The sequence below is a fragment of the Mixophyes fleayi genome, chromosome 6 (assembly GCF_038048845.1).
Source record: "Mixophyes fleayi isolate aMixFle1 chromosome 6, aMixFle1.hap1, whole genome shotgun sequence".
NCBI classification, from domain to species: Eukaryota; Metazoa; Chordata; class Amphibia; order Anura; family Limnodynastidae; genus Mixophyes; species Mixophyes fleayi.
Window position 1 is genome coordinate 72613724 of NC_134407.1, and position 13700 is coordinate 72627423.

Genomic DNA, 13700 nt, shown 5'->3' on the forward strand with positions numbered 1-13700 from the left:
TGCTTAAGCTGGGTACACACTACAGAAATTTCAACCAACTTTTTATGCCGAGCGATTTTACATGCGATCGATGTTCCGATCGCTCGGTCCATGGACTGCATACACACTAGCCTTGTTTAGGACGATAAAGGGAAGAGCGGACGTCCCTTTAGCGACTTTTTACAGCCATGTTGTCGTGAGCAATGACTGTAATTTCGTACTCACTGTTGTGGATCGGTCGGAAGTTTATACACACTACACAGCAGAAGCGAGATTGGAACGAAAATATTAAATGGTACGACCAACCAAATGAGGCGATAATCGTCCATTTGGGCAGACTTTCGACCATCGTGTCACTGCACACACTGACCCGACTTTTGAACGAGTGGACGTATATCGGCTGATTGAGCCGAATATTGGACGAAAACCGTGTAGTGTGTACCTAGCTTTGGGAATGATCCTTGTTCATAGTTTAAATGTACACACTCATGCAAAATCGGGCTGAATAGTCGTTTATTGGTTGATTGGCCCAATAATTGGCTGAAAACACTGTAGTGTGTACCCAGCATAAGGGTAATGTGCCTTTGACCCCTGAAGTGTATGGGGTTACCTATCACTGGACTAGATGCAGTGGTTCTGGATGCAGTGGTTCTGGATGCATCGGTTGGCCAATAGTGGCAAGTAAGGAAAAATGTGTGTGTGTCTCTACCAATGTTTATTTGAGATACTGCTGGTTATTGTAAACTAGATATGATAATATGTTATCATATGAAAACAACTTGCAACATACAGTGCAGTGATTGGCCAGTTTGGTTGCAATATTGTCTAGAATATTCACATGTCAGGACAACATTTTTCACAGATTTAAATGTGATTCGTCATAAGGGTTATCTTTTGGATATAATATGCAAAGGGAAATTACCATAGAAAGATTTGTGATAAAGCAAACCTAAGACTTGACTGATTCGTGGAAGTAACATCAGTTTCTCTATGTATGGTGTCATTTATAAAACTAGAGCAGTTTAGTATGAGTTTTAATGTACTTACATGGTGCAAACCTAGAGTAAAACACATATTGTGAATCCAAAACAACCAATTACATTACTGCTTCCATTTAGTGCTGACCTAATTAGTCCATCTCACATCACTGACTTGGGTACATAAACTGCCGTCAAAGCTGACCGTCAAAATAAATGGTACTGTACTTTACTAATACTCTGACATATTGGTAACTTCCAGATGGAAAAAGCTGAGAACATGAGGCTGGTGTAAACCAGGATATATTTTCCATTTATCACTTACATACTTATGTATGAATGCATGCCCATTACATGGAGGTTCACAATAGGTATTTTATTTTTAGGGATTTAGTTACACTTTAAGCCTCTCTTTTAATAGAGGCAACTATTTTGTGGACTGAACCAATATTCGTTAAAATACAGCCTTTTTACTTACTAGGAACTAGTGACATTCCTGATGCGTGAGGCACTGTATGTACCCATCCCTCAGACAGAAGGCACTGCATGTGGACAACAGGTACGCTGTCACTTAGCAGTACATATTCTTTAAGCCAGACACGCAGTATACCTGTATATCGGGCATTCCTTACATGTGGCATTGCTACAATTCCTCCTAAGCATTGTCTGGTTATCTGTGTAGAATACTTAGGGCTAGATTTACTAAACTGCGGGTTTGAAAAAGTGGAGATGTTGCCTATAGCAGCCAATAAGATTTTAGCTGTCATTTATTTAGTGCACTCTACAAAATGAAAGCTAGAATCTGATTGGTTGCTATAGGCAACATCTCCACTTTTTCAAACCCGCAGTTTAGTAAATATACCCCTTAATGTACTGTACATGCTGCAAATGAGCTCACACAGTTTATATTTCTAGGCATGAAAGGAGAATGTTATATTATAAGTACCAATATTTAAAATAGCTAAGCAGGGAGCAGTTGCATGGACAGCATATGATAAGATATATCGCAATGATAGAACTGTGCCCATGGAGCAAGCACATAAAAGCTAGGGCGAATAATGTTGCACCTACAACCCCTGAAACAGTAAACTGATATTTCCTTGCTGCTGTTTTTAAAGACGTATCATTACAGCGTAATTACCTACTGCATTTATTTTTATCATTGTAAGCAACTTTAATTGTGTAGCACCACAGTGCAGAGTCACAGGACTAGACCAAACTGTAACTAATCAGAGCAATAGGTAAACATATGTAATACCAGTACAGTAGAAACAGCAAAAAGTTAAATCCCGTGGCAGACTATAAAAAGAATCCTAGTCATTACATTTTTCTTTGGTTTGTTTCTTAAGGCTGCTTTTACCAATGTATAAGTCTGCACAGTGTCATGTAACTACCATGGCAACCACAGTCACATGATGGTGAGCAGAGCCCTTCATCAACATTTATTTATATAGCGCCAGTAAATTCCATTACACTTGAGTCCTTGGAATGTCCCTCTATATGCTTGTAAAATTATGCCACCTTCTAATTCTCTGTGTTTGTGTGACTGTCAGCCACATTTATCTGCACCCCAGAGAGATTTAAAAAAATGATCATGATATGTAGGAGAACATCTAAGAAAGTGACACTTGCTTAAAAGTACTTAACTTGATTTTGAAGGAAGAAACAAGCTTAAGTGGTATTGCTGCTTAAGTGTGAAACACACCTCTGTGTAAAAACAAAGCTCATATAAAACTTGCGGTCCTAAATTTATTATATCCACGGATAACAGGTTCTCAAGGACTATTACTATCCCAATGGCAATAAAACGATGGTACTACTAACACAATGCCAAGATCATCAATTTTTATAACACAACACCCATATTATCAACTGTATGTTCTAGAATGTTGTTTCCAGGTAGCAAGACTGAAGTAACTCCTTCATTACACCTCAGAGACATACACGCTCTGCAGTATGTGTAATGGACATAAAATAACGACTTTGACATTAGAGTTGCTTAAATTTGATCGGGTCTGTTTAAAACATCCTTATATTGGGAGCATAGCTCACCTCACTAAAGAGTCCAGTGTAAATAGCTCTACCTAGCTTGACTTGGCATTTCAGTAAAAATGCTTTTTCCTTACTGTATAGTACTTTGTGCACTATTGAGCAAAAGAGAAAAATTAAAAAGAGTGGAGTTGTGACGTGTAGAGGAAGCCAGCCTGGGAGCGAGCATAGTACAGGCAGACAACGAATCAGGGTATCAGACTAGAATATTAGTTCCTGAGCTGGCTCCCTCTATATAACACAACTTCCCTGCTGTGCGAGCTGGAGGAAGCCTGCCCGGGAGAGGGTACAGTGCACAGGATATGATGCTTTCTCCAGGGTGAACAGAGTTTCAGGGGAGGAAAGGATCCTGTTTTCTTTTGCTTACTGCATAGTGCAAATGCCCCTATATAGTAAAGTAACAAAATAACATTAGAGGACATAAGAAAAGGTCTAGTTTAAGAAGTCTGAATTACAATTAAAGGGTATACATTTGTACTGTTTAGCAGCTAAAAAGTTAATCTAGATTCCCAATTACACCTTCTGTCAGAAATACAACCAGCTATTGTACCCTTCTGTGCACAAACCTAGAGAAAGATGGGTTAGCAGAGAATTGCTTCCTTTTGAAAATCCCCCCAAAATCCCCAGAAGTGAGAAAAGCATCTCTAATTGTTTAGCTGAGCCCCCTCCTCTAATAATGTGAATGCAGAGCTGTCCCCCTTCCCAGGCTGAGCCTGTAATAATTCAGCCCATTGTAAAGCCAGGACACAGACCCCTCTGTCCTAATGTTCACTCCTAGCTCGCCATTAAAGGACCATCAGAACAAGCCCCCCATTCTGCTGTGAAGAGGGTCTCTATGTCTCCTCAGATAGCATTTGTCCTGTAGAGCTGAAAGTATAAAGAGCTGAGGTCCCAGCATGGTACGGAGGACACAGACTCTCTTTCATTTCTCCCCAGAGGGGAGACAAACGCACACTTTGTCCTGCAGAGACGCTACTAACACAACACATTTGTTTGAGAGGAAAAGGAGAGGGGGGAGAGAAGGGGTAAAGTAGGATGAAATAGTTGGGATATAAATAATGCCCTCCTCTCATGAAGACCTACAGCACAGAGCTGGCAAAGTGAGGGGGTGAGAGCGGAGCTTGGGTGCTGGAGCACAGAAAAACATCTGGTAGGCAAAGGAGGCACAACTGTGCTCAGCAGATGGACCATCTACAGACAGCGCAGGGGTCACTTCTGAGCAGCCACCAGCAGCACAGGCTATATAGTAGTGTGTGCTCCATTAACACTTTGTATCCTGCAACGTTTTATCCCATGTACCACATTATTTCTGATCCCAGAGTCCTGCACACAGCAAGCTCAGGTGCAGGGGTAGACCGGGCTGGGGGGCATCTGGTCCCATAGAGGGCTATCTTGGGCTGGCTCAATGGGCCACCAGCACTCTTTGTCCTTTAAAATAGGCTGCTGAGTTGAACCTTACCCCTCGGGCTGAACTTTGGCAGCCCTCCCCTGCTCAGGTGTGATCTACACTAGTTCTCCTCTTCCTGTCCCATCCATGCTTGTGTCTGCTCGCACCTTCTCATTTATTCCCCATTAATCGGAGAGAGCAAGCTTAATCCATCACCTTAGTTCCTGTAACTTCTCTGAGACCGCCGTTTATCTATAATCCTACCTACAAAGTCATTGTGAACCATCAATCCTCCACAGACCAACAAGATGCAGCACTCCCAACTTTGTCAAAAATTAATTTGCAAGATGACAAGGTGAGATCAGTCCTATATTTTATCGCAAAGTTCTGTAAATCCACAATAACACAAGTCAAGATGTTATAGTATCTTTATAAAGAGACACATTAATATCATCATCTGAAATATGCGTTTCCTGACGTTCTACGACAGCCATTTAGCACTAATAATAGCATGGTCACCATAACAGTTACTATTCAGCAAGCTGAACCCAGATACTGCAAAATGTGAGAATTCAAATATATATTTAATGTTATACCAAATAATACGTACATCAAGCTAGCAAATAATCAAAATAAAAGATTTTTGGGGAGGTGAATAAACTGCTGCTTCTTAAAATGAGTGTGAAAATAGCTCCCTCTCCTGGTGAAAGTTTATAATATCTTCATCTCTCTAAAGTGAAAAATAAGCTTTAATTGCAGCATGAACAAGCAATGTATGCAAAGCCTGCAATGAGATGTGAAAAGGAACCTTAGTAGTGTTTTGACGATTTGCAATTCCAATATTAATTTATTATTATTTATAGCTGTGAAACAAGTCCTCTGCCCATGCTTTGTACATTTTTGTCTAGACTCTAGAACATTGTCGCACTACTGTTGTGGCGGCTGTCGCACGTTTACACCACTGCACGTGGCTTGCACTGCGTTTTGCATGTCAAGATAGTGTTTTTTTGGGAGGAAATGTATCCAGTACTTTCAGTAGCATGCAGTTTGCTGTTAGTCTAACGACATAATATTACACAGAAGTATGCCCGAAGCATTGTAATAAATGTAACATAAAAAGTGTGACACTTCAAATAAAAGCAGCCTGTGCTCTGTATCTACATAAACTGGAAGCAAACATTTTGGGAATGATCCAATAATCAGCAAAGATCATAATATTATGGGTATTTGTTCAATATATAGGTGTTAAATGATATCTTAGTTTCACACACATTTGTATGCACTATATGTATCCTCTATATGACCGGGGACATTTTATACCCTTGTGATCAAACCATTCTGCAGTTTTGTTGTATGTTAAGCCAACAAATGTTTTGGTTTCAAATGTTTATTGTATGGGATAGAGCAGGCAACATAGACAAAACAAAATATACTTTTATTTATTTTTAACCAGGAAGCTTGTCTGTGGTCAGTGTTATATCCCGCAAACATCCTGGTTAGTGTGTGTGTGTGTGTGTGTGTGTGTGTGTGTGTGTGTGTGTCGGTCGGTATGGCACACCACTGCATGCCAACTACCACCACCATTGTGTGTCTATATACATACATACACACTCACAGCCAGAGGAGATCTGCACCTACTTGGTGATTTCCAGGGACACTTTGCTGGCAGGTAGGAAAATGTAAGCACTTTATACAAAGCAGACAGAGACGTAACCAGAAATATCTGGGACCCATAGCAAAATTGAGAATTTATACCATAGTTGCCTACTCTCCTGGAATGTCTGGGAGACTCCCGAATTTCTGGGAGTTCCGGGAGAGTAGGCAATTATGGAACAAGCCCCATTCTGCTCTGAAGAGGGACTGTATGTCTCATGGAGCTGAAAGTATAAAGCACGGATGTGTCTGTGTGGTGCGGAGTACACAGACTCTCTTCTGGCAGAACTGGGGGCTGCTAGTGGTGGCACACTACACACATAGGTCAATAGCAGCCATATTCTGAAAGGATTTACCATCATGCCCAATAATAGTTCCACCCATTTCAATTGGATTTTTATCGGGCTTGTTTAGGGGCTAAACACAAGGTGATATCAGACCAATTTCTCAATATCACAGCGTGTGGCCAGCATTACATTTTCTATATGTAAAGTAAGAGCTTGGACAGGAGTGACAAATGTAAATTTGAGAAACCAGGAACAAGATTACAATGTGGGAAATAACTAATATATTCAAATAAAAAATCTTCAGCAAAACCATAGTAAAATAAAAATTCTGGATTACCAACCTGCATGTGTACAATTCAGATTTGAAGTATAGCTCCCTACAAGATATCATTGTAAGATAAAAAAATAAGTACACTTTTCCTGAAATTGGACACAGGTGGTCACGCAATAATTCTGCAACTGGAGTTCTAGGCTTTGCAAGATCACACAAAGAAACTGGTTTAACACTTTAATGGTGATTAAAAATGGCTAACTGTTTTAATGGTTTGTAATAGGGACATTTCTTACATTATAAACAAATACTTTGCTTTGAATTTCTGTCAGTGTGCTGTCAAGAAAAACATTGTTACCTGGCTAATCATATTGTTTCATTTACTCCATTAAGGGGATGAAGTGGTGTGACATTTAAAACCATCTGGTGACTTAGCCAATGTATGGTACTTTGTCTCCACCTGGTGGTAACTAGTGAAAACTGTAAGATGGGATGTGATTGTAGCTGTAATTACCATTTGTATGATGCCTCATAAAGGTCTGCTTCTAGATAGCTAAAACACACTGCTAGATAGCTAAGAGAAAATATAAGAGGAGGCATCATTGACGTATAAATTATGGGGCAATCATTATTCATTGATGAAGGGCAAAATTAATTTATAATTAACTGATGGATGCACATTTTACTTTTCATTATATTAAAGGGACAAAATTATTATATAATGGGTTACTATGTAGTGCCACATGTGTGCATCATAAATAATTGTAGCTTCCATTAGCAATCAAATAATAGTATTACCCAGTTAATATATTTACATTTTCCCATACTATAATACAATGATATTGCATCCTTAATGTAATGAAAAAATAAATTTCCCCCATAAGTTAATTATAAATTAATTTTGCCCCTTAATCAATAAATAATGATTGCCCCATAATATATATAAGCCAATGATACCTCCTCTTATGTTCTGATTGGTAGGATTGGTCAAGCAGCATGCAGTATGAGCAACCTCGTCTCTCACAAACACCTGTTTTTCTGGCTGTCTTCCCAGCGGTTTGTCAGTCAGCAGCTTGGTAAATCTCTCTGTCTATTTGGATCATGTTAAATATCAGGGTGGCGATCTGTAAAGTGGTGGTTTCTTAAACTGTGGTTTTCAGTCTTAACTGGCGATTTGGACTTTACCAAATTAGGTGGTTTTAAAACCGCTGTAAAAACTGTCAAACTGGCGGTTTCATCAAACTGGCCTTTACCGAAGCCTTGTTCCTGCACTAACATTATGAAAATCCTTCACTTGCCCAGTCTGAGCGGCAGCCTCTCTGGGAATATTTAAGATCAAAACTCTATTCACTCAGGTTTTTAATGACTAATGTCCTGCCATCATATTGATAAAATGTACTTGTAATTGATTACAAGTTGTACAGTGGTGATAGTTCTATGGGAGAAAAGTGCTATATTGGGGGGAAAACACACATATTTTAAGACTAATAACCTGTTTTATGTCTAAGTTGTTTTGCTTCAATAGAGAATCTTGTATTTCAAAATATACTAAACATTCACTAAGCAATCATAACATTTCCTTCACTTTGTAAATATACGTACACCCATACTTACTTTTGAAGGCAGCTGTCCAGGAGGGGGTCCGTCAAGGGGGCGTGGCCACATGTTGAGCACTGTTAGGCCCCGCCCCTATCATTCTTAGACAATTTCGGGCAATCGCAGCAGGGGGCGGGCCCACGATGCCTCGTTTAGCCCCGCCCCCACCCTCTTCAACAACGGAAGTGACTGCATCCGGGATGTTTGCCTGCTTTCTCGGGAGTCCAGGAGAACTCCCAAAAATTCAGGAGTCTCCTGGACATTCCGGGAGAGTAAGCAACTATGCATACACCATTTGTATTTCTGCGTATAAAAGTACAGAAATAACTCAAACTATTCAGTTAAACCTGTCATCAAAAGAAAATGTTGTAGTTTTACATTTTGTGCTGTATTCTTTTTTTTTTTATGGTGGTTTAGCTGTCTGTTTAGCTGTTTTCAGTCCACCTCACACCGCCCTATAGTAAATGCGGTGGTTTGGAGCACTAAAACCGCCTGCAATGTGTGGCACTTTAAAATCGCCACCTAACAAGATTTTTAGTAACTCTACCCCTTAATGTCCAAAAGATTAGTTTCTGGGTATGACTATGCGGGTGGGAATGCTGAAGCCAGGAGCTGATTGAAGTGGCTCCCGGATTTTACATGGCACACACTATACACGGCTATATGTGCTGTCAGTAGACAGCAGCATTCTGGGAAAAGTCCCAGTGATGTCATTATACATAATAAAAAAGTAAATATTTAGTTTATTATGATCCACACAAACACACTAAGCTGATGATATTTGGTATCCCTATAAAGCTTAGACGTTATAGATTAAATCTACATGTATATCTGTGGGGCTGTACTAGCTGCAATAACTAGAATTATGGCACATTTTTTCCCTTATTTCTGTTTTTTTATATAACCAATGCTTTCCTAAAAATCAATGCACAATTTCCTTGAATACTGTCACGAGCCGCGGCGGTACGCCGCATCCTGGCATGAACTAGCAGTTGGGCGTGTGCTTTAGTGTCTATGCTCTGTTATTATCCTTGTGGCATAGATGTAGGAGAGTGTAGGGACATCCTCCAACTCCAGGGGGAGCTCTCATATGATTTAACCTGGTTCATTTACATTTTTATACATGCTTCCTGGTTTATGTTATTACCTATGCCAGTTCTAGCTAGTAATTAATTAGCAGCCTCCTGAGGCTGATTGTCAGCCCTGTCCTCCTTTGTCCTGATTGGCTCTTAGTACCATAGAACTAACGCAATTTAAGTTTTAACAAAATTTACATTAATCTTTTAAATCCTAAAACTTGTATCCTGAGTCTACATTGTTCAGGTAGGTTCCTATCTCGCTAACAAGACAAGACAACAGGTAACGACCTCCCGTTGTGCCTTCAGACTAAGCAGGTTTTTGTCACTTCTGCCATGAAAAAGATCTAATTAGCCTAACTGAGACTTCCTCTAGCAAAGTAACAAAACCAAATCATGACATACTGTCTCCGAAGTTACAAATCAATACCTAAGAAATTAATGCATTTCCTATATAGAAATAATAATTTAAATCCATTTATACAATAAGTTATTTTTAAGTGATCCCTTCCTCAATCACAATAAACGCATAGCTCACCCCCTATCATAATAATTGCTCAGTTAACTTACCTGTTGTTGACCTGATGCACCGGCTCCCAGACACTGATAGACGGGAAGCACACACTGCGCAGTGATGATGGCACCGTGCCGTGTTATCCCAGCGTATCAGTCACTGGGAGCTGTCACATCACAGGCGGTCAGAAAGGGGTCCCGGACAAACCAGGAAGCCCGTACATACAGAGGGGTCTGTCCAGTTCATCTAGTCTGTGAGGGCCCATCACAGCTGCTCCGGCCATACTCCCCTCATGGCGGCCCTGGGTGCAGCCATAACAGGTCCTGGAGGAGTGGTGTGTTCAGGTGCTCAAGACAGCAGAGAGAAGGCCTCTATTGAGCATGCATGGTCTGCTGGCCACAGTATTTGGGGGGAAGGCCCGGCTATGCCACCCTAGCTTCTGGGCCCTGGGCATTCTCCGAAGAGGAGAAAAAGAGAACCAGGCAACTTTATAATGAGACTGAGAGTAAAATATTGTTCAATTGAAATTATTAATTTACATGGAAATATAGGAAAACAAAAAATATACACTTTTATAATTATGACATTGAAGTTCACATAATAAATGTATAGCTAAACATATCAACATCCACTATTCCTTCGATCCTAAATGTGGGTGCTTTATTAAATATTATGGAAATTTATAGGAGTTGGGATTGAGTGTCCACAGCGGCACAGTGGTTAGCGTTATAGAAATACAAATGCCAGCATCTGCCTTTCACTTGTATAGTAATAAAAGATAGCAATGCCACAACTAATAACTATGACACTGCAAAAAAACAGTGGTTAGTATTGGTGCCTTACAACGCTGGGGTCAGGGGCAAGCTGGGCTGGGCAGCAGGGGGGCATCTGCCACCTGGACCATTCCCATAGTGGGCTACCTTGTGCTGGGGTCACCTGCATTTTTTTTCTTTTCTTGTAAAATATTCCTAATAGACTACTGAGTCTAGGCTTGCCCCCTGAGCCAAAATTTGCCAGCCCTCCCCTGGCTGGGGTCATGGCTTTGATTCAAGGCCCTATTCGTGTGGAGTTTGTATGTTCTCTACGTATTTGTGTGGGTTTCTTCCAGGTGCTCTGGTGTCCTCCCGCTCTCCAAAAATATACAGGCAGTTAACTTTTTGGAATTGATGTGAATGGCTAATTGTTCTCTGACAAGTGCTGCATAATATGTAGGCACTATATAAATAAAAGGTAATGATAATTTTATTTAATAACCCATTTATTTATTTTTACCTGCACACTGTAATAATTTTCTCCATGTAATCAAGTGTAGCAGAAACCTATGGTGGAGGCACTTTCTTCAATAACACTTATATTCTCTAGTTTTTATTTGTTTTATTTCCAGGTAAGCTTATGTGTTATTGGGATCTAGATATATCTTGCTACAGGACTACTGTGGTAATACTAGGGATGATTTCCCCAGAGAGCACAATCTGTGTATGGCATTAACATTACACATACAGCATAATCTGAATGTGTACAGACATAAGGCTCTATACACCCCAACATGAGCTAGTCACTCCACATGATCATAATACAATCAGGACCAATGCTACCACTGGTCAAACCTTAGCGGCCGCCTAGATGGCAGGATGTAGGGGGCACCAAAAGGCACAGTACAGACAATGGACAGTGTCACTCACCGGACTGTGAGTGCCATTTCTCCTGTGTTCAGGAACCGTGGCCGTCCGCCATCCTGAGGGTCTGCGCATGTGCAGCCCTTATCAAGCCTTCAGTACCTGTTGCTTTTAATTGATTGGATGATCAGGCAACCCTCCCTATTTAAACCACCTGTGATCATTACCTGGTTGCCTGATCTTGGAGTCTCATTCCCCATGAGCCTCTGAAGGTGTTCCTCGTGTATTCAGCTCCTGCTGATTCCTGTTTGCTGCTATTGTGGTTTCCAGACCACTTCAACTCTCCTGTGTTCATCGTGCCTGCATTCAGCTGATTCCTATCCGCTGCCTCCGTGACTTCTACAGAGTTCCTGTTCACTTCAACTCTCCTGTGTTTCATCGTGCCTGCACTTAGCTGATTCCTATCCGCTGCCTCCGTTACTACTACAGAGTTCCTGTCCACTTCAACTCTCCTGTGTTCATCGTGCCTGCATTCAGCTGATTCCTATCCGCTGCCTCCGTGACTTCTACAGAGTTCCTGTTCACTTCAACTCTCCTGTGTTCATCGTGCCTGCACTCAGCTGATTCCTATCCGCTGCCTCCGTTACTACTACAGAGTTCCTGTTCACTTCAACTCTCCTGTGTTTCATCGTGCCTGCACTTAGCTGATTCCTATCCGCTGCCTCCGTTACTACTACAGAGTTCCTGTCCACTTCAACTCTCCTGTGTTCATCGTGCCTGCACTTAGCTGATTCCTATCCGCTGCCTCCGTGACTTCTACAGAGTTCCTGTTCACTTCAACTCTCCTGTGTTCATCGTGCCTGCACTCAGCTGATTCCTATCCGCTGCCTCCGTTACTACTACAGAGTTCCTGTCCACTTCAACTCTCCTGTGTTCATCGTGCCTGCATTCAGCTGATTCCTATCCGCTGCCTCCGTGACTTCTACAGAGTTCCTGTTCACTTCAACTCTCCTGTGTTCATCGTGCCTGCACTCAGCTGATTCCTATCCGCTGCCTCCGTTACTACTACAGAGTTCCTGATCGTCTCATCTCTCCAGGGTTTATCGTGTCAGCTCTCCGCTGCCTCCACCTCTACTACTGGATACCAGACAACCTCAACTCTCCCGTGTTCTTCATGTTTCCAGTTCCACTTACTACGGCTTCCTGAGTATTGCTTCGTTGATTCTGGATTACCTGCCGTGCGCTGCACCAACCTAATTACCGCTTCCACTCTCCAGTGGTCTCTCCTCCTGCCGGCCTTCAGCCGTTCAGGTATCCCTGCACGTCTCTCTGACAGCCTGCTCTCCTGAACCGCGGTATGCATACCTTCCATTGACTTTGCTTGTGTATTGCATATCCATCTGGACAGAGTTGTGTTCTCCTCCGGAGCCTCCTATCCATTGAAGCTATTGTTACCATTGACTTTGTTTACTATTGCCTGGATAGCTATTGTGACTTTGTATATTTCAAGCAGTGCTTGGCAGTTATCGTTGTATTGTGGATATCATCGTGGGATCAAGTTCTGTGTGCCCCGTGTATACTCTGCTTTACATTCATCTCCTCGTGCCCCTCCTCACATATATATAGCAGTGGTACAACTTGCTGACGCAGACCACTGACTCCTGTTCCTGTGACACCAGTTTCAAGTATCCTCTCACATAAGCAGTGGTACAACTTGCTATACGCAGACCACTGACTTCCCCGTTACCTACTTTCACCTGGATTCCATTCCTTCACTATAGACAGCGGTACAACTTGCTATACGCAGACCGCTTACTCTCACTACCTCCTCACTACTCCTGGACATTCCTCCTCTTTATAGCAGTGGTACAACTTGCTATACGCAGACCACTGACTTTCCTCACGTTCCCTTGTCCATCTGGTTCCTCGTGTACATTCATCTACTCATTACCAGTTGCTGCTAGTCATAGACTTTCCTCGACCATTCTCTCACCATCTGCTGTTTCTCCTGTTCCGTTGTCACCCTGCTACCAGAGAACCATAGTACCAACTATATCACTCTGGTAAGTCCATCATCTGGTGATATCCTGGGCAAAGACTCCTAGTGCCCGTGACAGACAGTACAGGGAATAACAGTACAGAACAATAAACAGCTAGTACCAAAACTTCAGAGGCTCCAGGCAAAGCAGATGTAATGGAGTAGGAGCAGAAGAGAAGGTAGAGAGACAGGAGGGAGAAGGGCCCTGCTCATAAGAGCTTACATCCTAAAGGGAGGGGAAACAGACGGCCGGCACA

General features: G+C 41.8%; 1 long non-coding RNA gene across 4 annotated transcripts in view; it reads left to right on the plus strand.

Annotated features, from left to right (window-relative positions):
* LOC142160294 (uncharacterized) overlaps positions 1-13700 on the plus strand; it is a 113459-nt gene that overhangs the window by 7576 nt on the left and 92183 nt on the right. For 2 of the 4 annotated variants that reach the window (XR_012693143.1, XR_012693141.1), the window contains exon 2: positions 1438-1515. The exons of the other annotated variants lie outside the window; for them this stretch is intronic. This is a non-coding gene — a long non-coding RNA (uncharacterized LOC142160294). The remainder of the gene's footprint in view (positions 1-1437; positions 1516-13700) is intronic. 4 annotated transcript variants of the gene reach the window in all.